The sequence below is a fragment of the Penaeus vannamei genome, chromosome 31, assembly GCF_042767895.1.
Source record: "Penaeus vannamei isolate JL-2024 chromosome 31, ASM4276789v1, whole genome shotgun sequence".
In the NCBI taxonomy this organism is placed as follows: domain Eukaryota; kingdom Metazoa; phylum Arthropoda; class Malacostraca; order Decapoda; family Penaeidae; genus Penaeus; species Penaeus vannamei.
The window spans coordinates 3,319,723-3,327,222 of record NC_091579.1 but is presented as its reverse complement, the minus strand read 5'-3'; the positions used below and the strand labels follow the sequence as shown (position 1 = coordinate 3,327,222).

Below are 7,500 nucleotides of genomic sequence, written 5' to 3'. Positions count from 1 at the left end.
GGATGGTAGTTTGTGTACGTGTATGTGAGTGTATGTATGTGCTTTTTGTGTTGTGTGTGCGTGTATGTGTGTAAGAGGAGGTATTTAGATCCTGTAAATGTATCCAAGTGTAAGAAGACTTTTAAAGAGCCACTGTATCCACGAATGTAAGAATAAAAATCCCATCCTGAGACCTTCTCTTTCTCAGTCTCTTCTCTTCCTTCCCCCTCTCTCTTTCTCCCTCCCTCCTTCTTTCTCTTTCTTTTGTTCAATCTCTTTCTCTTTTTCCGTCCCTCCCCCCGTCCCCCTCCCCCCCTCTCTCTCGAATGAAAACAAGGAAATTATTTTTACCATTTCCCGTTCAGTCAACATTCAGTTAAAAGGAACATTTTCTTTTTCTCTCTCTCTCTTTTCCTTTTTCTCTCTCCTCACAGCGACTATCCCGGTTTCCTTGGATCAATAAAGAGAGAGAGAAAAAAACAAACGTCCACGTCCATGAGAGTCGTTTGCCTCAAACACCGCCAAAAAAAAAAGAAAGAAAGAGAAAAAAAAACGACCTAACAGCCCCTCCTCTTGAACCCGCGTCCAGCCTCACGGACCGCCGCGGGAGCTCTGGCTGGAAGGGCTCATCGGGAGGCCGGAGCGATCCTGGCGGCCGATGCGCTTTTGTTTCCGAGGGGGGGTGGGGGTGGGGAAGGGGTGGGGGGGGGGAGGGGGGGGGTGGGGAAGGGGTAGGATGAGGGTGGGGGTGGGGGTTTGGAAGGGGAGAGGGCGATGGGGTGGGGGTGGGGGGGGGGAAGGAGGGGAAGGGGAGAGGGAGGGGGTGAGGGGAGAGGGGAGGGGAAGGGGAGGGGAAGGGGGTTGGGACCATGCGAAGGGGTTGGGGAAGGGAGAGAGGGGAAGGGGGAGAGGGGAGGGGGTGGGGGAGGGGAAGGGGAAGGGGTGGGGGGGAGGGAGGGGAACGGGCGAAGGGGAGGGGGAGGAGAAGGGGATTGGGGTGGAAGAGGAAGGGGAAGGGGGTGAGGGGGAATGGGGAAGGGGGGGGAGGGGAAGGGGGGGAAGGGGTGGGAAGGGCGATGGGGTTGGGGAAGGGAGAGAGGAAGGGGAGGGGGGAGGAGGTGGGGGGTGTGAGGGGAGGGGGAGTTGAAGGCAGTGTGGAAAGGGGAGTCTCGAGTTGTTAGGGGTGTGTAGACGTGTTTGTTTACAACGCAACACGTTCCTCTTTTCATCACAAAATGAAAAATAATGTGTGTCGACAGATAGATAGAAAAGTAAATAAATGAACACACATATATGTTAATATATAGGCAGATTGATAGATTGATAGCTAGCGATATAGATATATAGGTATATAAAGAAATTCATAATCTCTCTCTCTCTCTCTCTCTCTCTCTCTCTCTCTCTCTCTCTCTCTCTCTCTCTCTCTCTCTATATATATATATATATATATATATATATATATATATATATATATATATATATATATGTGTGTGTGTGTGTGTGTGTGTGTGTGTGTGTGTGTGTGTGTGTGTGTGTGTGTGTGTGTGTGTGTGTGTGTAGATAGATAGATAGATAGATAGATAAATAGATAGAGAGATATACAGAGATACATGCATATACGTGCGTGCATGCTTGTTGACACCCGCCCGCCCGCGCCTCCGCCGCCCGCCCGCCGTGAGTGGCACGTGACCTCGTGTTGGCGTTATCGACCTCGCGTGTCCTCGAAGTGAGCGGCGGATGTCACTCATTAGCGCGGTGGCTCCGGCCCGCCCGCAGGTGCGCGCCGACGCCCTCGCGGGGGAGAGGCGCGCCCGTCGCCCTTTTCACGGGAGACGCGGGTGGGCGTGGGCGTGGAGGTAACTGCGTCGAGGGCGTGGGGGAATTGCGCCACCGGAGGCCACGTGTGTGAGTGTGTTTGGATGTATGGAGATATATGTATGTGTATATATATGCATATGTATTTGCGTATATGTGTGTGTGCGTGTGTATGCATGTTAATATATATATATATATATATATATATATATATATATATATATATATATATATATATATATATATATATATATATATATATATATATACCCACATGTATATACACACACACACACACACTCACACAAATATATAAATATATATCATATAGAGTGTATGCCGTTCCCCCAGGCATCCATCCCCCCACCCCACCCTCACCCCACCCCCATCCCACCCTCATCCCACCCCTCACCCCACCCTCACCCCACCCCCTCCCTCACCCCACCCCCACCCTCACCCCTACCCCCCACCCTCACCCTCACCCTCACCCCCACCCCCTCACCCCACCCTCACCCCACCCTCACCCTCACCCCCACCTCCCACACCCTCCCACCCCTACCCCTCACCCTCACCCCTACCCCTCCCTCACCCCACCCCTCACCCCTATCCCCTCCCCCCTCACCCCACCCTCACCCCTCACCCCCCACCCCCGAAGCCACCCCCCACCCAATTCCAGCCCGAGTCCCCTGCGATTCCCGGCCCGAAAGCCCAGTGGGTGAAGCCAGTGAGAGAGCCACGCGATATGGGAGTGGAAAAAAGGTCGGTCTTTGACTCACATTTCACTCCTCGAGAAAGAAAAGGGGAAGATCGGCGAACAGGAGACCCGATCCTGCAAATCGCCAGAACCTCCACCTCCTGTTTCTCTTAACTGAACCTTCTCTTTTGTTTTTGTCTCTTTCTTCTTCTCTTTTTCCTTTTCTCATTCTTGCTACTCCTATTTATTCCTCTTTCTTCTTCTCTTTTTCCTTTTTTCCCTCTTGTTACTCCTATTTATTTTCCTTCTCTTTATTCTCCTCCTCCTCAACCTCTTTCCTCCTACTTATTTCTCCTCCTTCCCTTCCCCCTCCTTCTTCTCCTCCCCAATTCACGAGGCTCCCTTCTTCCTCCTCCTCCTTCCCTTCCCCTCTTCCTCGTCCTCCCTCCCTCTCCCCTCCTCCTCCTTCTCCTCCACAATTCACGAGATTCTCCTCTTCCTCCTCCCTCCCTCCCTCCCCCCTCCCCCTCCTCCTCCTTCTCCCTCCACAATTCACGAGACTTCCCCTCTTCCCTCCCTCCCTCCCCCTTCCCCTCTTCCTCACCTCCTCGGCCTCCTTCCCCTCCCCTCTTCCTCCTCCTCCCCTTCCTCCCTCTTCCTCCTCCTCCTCCCTCTCCCCTCCTCCTTCTTCTCCCTCCACAATTCAGAGAACCCCTCTTCCTCCTCCTCCTTCCCTTCCCCCTCTTCCTCCTCCTTCCCTTCCCCCTCCCCTCTTCCCTCCTCCTCCTTCCCCTCCCCTCTTCCTCCCTCCTGCTTCCCTTCCCCTCTTTCCTCGTCCCTCCTCCTCCCCCTCCCCTCTCTTCCTCCTCCTCCTCCCTCTCCCTCTTCTCTTCCTCCTCCTCCCCCTCCCCTCTTCCTCCCTCATCCTCCTTCTTCTCCACAATTCACGAGGCTCCCTCTCTTCTTCCTTCCCTCACCTTCCCCTCCCCTCCCCCTCCCCTCTTCCCTCCTCATCCTCCTGCCCCTCCCCTCCCCCCCTCCCTCTCCCCTCTTCCTCCTCCCTCTCCTCCCCCTCCATCTCCCCCTCCCACTACCTCCTCCATCTCCCCTCCTCCTTCCCCTCCTCCCTCCCCCTTCCCCTCTACCTCCCCCTCCCTCTCTCCCCTCCTCCTCCCCTCCTCCCCCACCCCCTCCCTCCTCCTCCTCTTCCTCCACAATTCACGAGGCACCCACGCGGGGGAGGAGGACGCGGTGCGCAACACGTTCTTCTTTTGCCAGATGCACGAAGGTCACGGCGAGGGGGCGACTTCTTCATGTAACGAGACGGGGGCTCGATGGCCTGTCTGTTCGCCTCTGGCCGTGCGAGCTTCCTTTTATTTATGGTTTTCTGTTTGTTTGTTTTTTCTTTTTTGTATTGTTGTTGTTGTTGTTCTTTTCTTCCTTCTTTTTTTGTCTCTTTCTCTTTCTTCATTTTTTTTCTCTCTTCTATCTTCATTTTTCTTCTTTTCCTCATCCTCCTTCTTCCTTCATTTTTCTTCTTCTCTTTCTCCTTCTCTCTTCATTTTTTCTTTATCCTCCTCCTCCTCCTTCTTCACTTTTCTTTTTTCTTCCTCTCTTCCTCCTTCTCCCTCTTCTTTCATCATTTTCTCTCTTCTTCTCCTCCTCCTCCTCCTCCTCTTCCTCCTTCTTCTTTCTTTATCTTTTTTTCTTTTTCCTCTCCTCCTCCTTCTTCTTTCTTCAACTTTTTTCTTCTTCTTCTTCTTCTTCTTCTCCTCCTCTTTCTCCTTTCTTCATTTTTCTTTTTCTTCTCCTTCTTCTCCTCCTCCTCATTCTTCCTCTTCTTTCTTCATCTTTTCTTCTTCTTCTCCTCCTCCTCCTCCTTTTTTCATTTTCATCTTCTTCTTTTTCTTGTTCTCCTCTTGCACCCCCTTCTTCTTTCTTCACCTTTTCTTCTCCTTCTTCTCCATCATCTTCAGCCGAAAGGTCCGGCAAACCCAGCTCCTGAAGGCCACAGAGAATAATATACAGGGCGAATACAGGGCAGCCTTTGTCACGTGATCGGCCTGCATAGGTTCTGAAGGCTCATGGGCGGCCTGTCCAGTCGAGCTCGAATAACGCTGCTTAAACCTGCTTTGTGACGGCGATTGAAAGATTCGGGGATAAATGTGAATAGATTTTTATTTCTCTCTCTATGTGTAGCTCTTTCTCGCTTTCTCTCAGTTTTTGGTTCTGGCTGTTTGTATGTTTGTCTGTCTGGCTTTGTCGTTGTTTCTTTCTTTCTCTCTCTCTCTCTCTCTCTCTCTCTCTCTCTCTCTCTCTCTCTCTCTCTCTCTCTCTCTCTCTCTCTCTCTCTCTCTCTCTCTCTCTCTCTTTCTCTCCCTCTCCCTCTCACTCTCACCCTTACTCTCTCTCTCTCTCTCTCTCTGCTCTCTCTCTCTCATCTCTCTCTCTTCCGCTCTCTCTCTCTCTCTCTGCTCTCTCTCTTGCTCTCTCTCTCACTACTCACTCTCTCTCTCTCTCTCTTTCCGCTCTCTCACTCTCTTTCTGCTCTCTCTCTCTCTCTTGCTCTCTCTCTCTCTCTCCGCTCTCTCTCTCTCTCTCTCCGCTCTCACTCTCTCTCTCTCTCCTCTCCCTCTCTCTCTGTCCCCCTCCTCTCCCTCTCACTCTCTCTCCTCCCTCTCTCCCTCTCTCTCTCTCTCTCTCTTTCTCTCTCTCTCTCTCCCTCTCTCACGCTCTCTCTCTCTCTCTCGCTCTCTCTCTCTCTCTCCTCTCTCTCTCTCTCTCTCTCTCTCTCTCTCACTACTCTCTCACTCTCTCTCCGCTCTCACTCTCTCTCCGCTCTCACTCTCTCTCCGCTCTCACTCTCTCTCTCTCTCCTCTCTCTCCCCCTCCTCTCCTCTCCCTCTCCTCTCCCTCTCTCTACTCCCTCCATCTAAACCAGAAAAATCAACACCCGACCCGAACTACAAACCAAATTGGAAAATCGACATCCGCGGATCACAAATAGATTTCAGACACGAGGATCAACTTACCAGAATTTATTGGACAGCTGTAGGAGTCGCACCACAGGCCAGCAGCTCTCCCTGTCCCCTTTACCCCTTTCTCTGACCCTCGCTAACCGATATTCCCCTCTTGTTTACTGATCCCCCCCCCTCCCCCTGTTCTTCCCTCTCTCTCTCTCTCTTCTCCCGCCCACCTCCGTTTCACCTTCGTTTTCCCCTTACTCTCCTCCGCCTTCTCTTCCCCTTCACCTTAAACCTTCACCCTTCAATCTACACTTACCCAACCCTCGTCTCTTCAAACTTGTACACGCCCATCATCCACCTACTCCTATACCCTCCCCCCCCACCCTGCCATTCTCCCTTTCTCCCCCTACATCTCTCTTCTCTCCCCTGCCATTTCCCTCTTTCCCCCCCCTACACCTCTCATCCTTCCCCCTGGCATTTCTTTTCTTTTTCCCCTACACCTCCATTCTCCCGCCACCATTCCCCCTCTTCTCCCCTGCGCCTCCCCTTTCCCTCATGTCATTCCCCTCCCCCTCTCCCATTCCTCCTTTCCCCACTACACTTCCAACTCTTCCCCCTACCATTTCTCCCCATTCCCCCTACATCTTCCCTTTCCCCCTACCATTTCCTCTTCCCCTACACCTCCCATCCTTCTTCCCCATGCCATTTTCTCCCTTCCCCCCTACACCTCCTTCTTCCCCCTGCCATTTCTCCTTCCCCCCCTACACCACCCTTTCCCCCCATCCCCTACACCTCCCACCCTTCTTCCCTTCCCTTACACTTTCCACCCTTTTCCCTGCCATTTCTCCCTTCCCCCCCCTACACTTCCCACCCTTCTCTCCCCTGCCATTTCTCCCCTTCCCTTCCCCCCTACACTTCCCTCCCCCTCCCCCCTACACCTCCCTTCTTCCCCTGCCATTTCTCCCCTTCCCTTCCCCCACCTGCCTCCGTCTGGCTTCAGGTGATGCGAGTGATATTGCCAATTACGAAGCTCCATGCGCCCCTTATCCGGAGGTCCCTCATGACAGTAATTGCTTGGCTGGAAAGAAGTGCAGGTGCGTGAGGAGGGGTGTGGGGAAGGAGGGAAGGAAGGAGGGGGTGGGAGGGAAGGAGGGGGTGGAGGGGGAGGGGTAGGGAGGGAGGGAAGGATGGAGGGAGAAGGGGTGGGGGAAGGAGGAAGGGGAGGAGGGGGTGGGAGGGGGTGGGGAGGGAGGAAGGGGGTAGGAGAGGGTGGAGGGGTGGAGGGAGGGAGGGGGTGGGGAGAGGGAGGGGGAGGATGGGAGGAGGGGGAGGGAGGGAGGAAGGGGAGGGGGAGGGAGGGATAGAGGGAAGGAGGAGGGGGTGGAGGGAAGGAAGGAAGTGGGATGAGAGTGTGACAGCGAGCTTGACAAAAAATATATATATACAATAAAGAAAGTAAGAACAATAACCTCCACGTAAGCTGTATTATTATCAACCGATCCGCTCATCTCTCTTTGAGCCTTCGCCTCGCTCCGTATCCGCACGTACATAGGCACGAACAAGCCGTGTACGTAAACATTCATTGATACATTAATACGTACATACAGGGGTGTCATCTTAGCTTTTTCTTGGGGAGGCAATAGTGGGAAGGCGAGCGAAGTGAATCTATTTCTAGAAAAATGAAAAATGAGTTTTTCTAGCGGCATTTTAAAGCTATAACTGGGTCTATCTTTGTGTAATTCAGGAGATTAAGTTCAATACTGTGGCTCTGGGTAGGGGGGGGGGAGTCTTTGGGACAGATGTCCCCCAATTGACACCCCTGTATACATATATACATCAATATTTTAACACATAATACTTACATACATTAATACATACATACATATAAAATGCATTAATACAAGCACACATACATGACATACTACACGACCTAACTAGCTCCAGATATTAGCTATCTACTCGTATTAGAGTATAAATATGTATGTGTGTGCGTGGGGGTGTGTGTGTGTGTATCTGTGTGCGTGTGTATGTATGTGTGTGTGTGCG

The 7,500-nt window shown here is 52.4% G+C and overlaps 1 protein-coding gene across 2 annotated transcripts in view; it reads right to left on the bottom strand.

Annotated features, from left to right (window-relative positions):
• The window catches only part of LOC113812868 (GTP-binding protein Rhes), a 72,583-nt gene that overhangs the window by 42,710 nt on the left and 22,373 nt on the right, over positions 1–7,500 (bottom strand). The window lies entirely within an intron of this gene.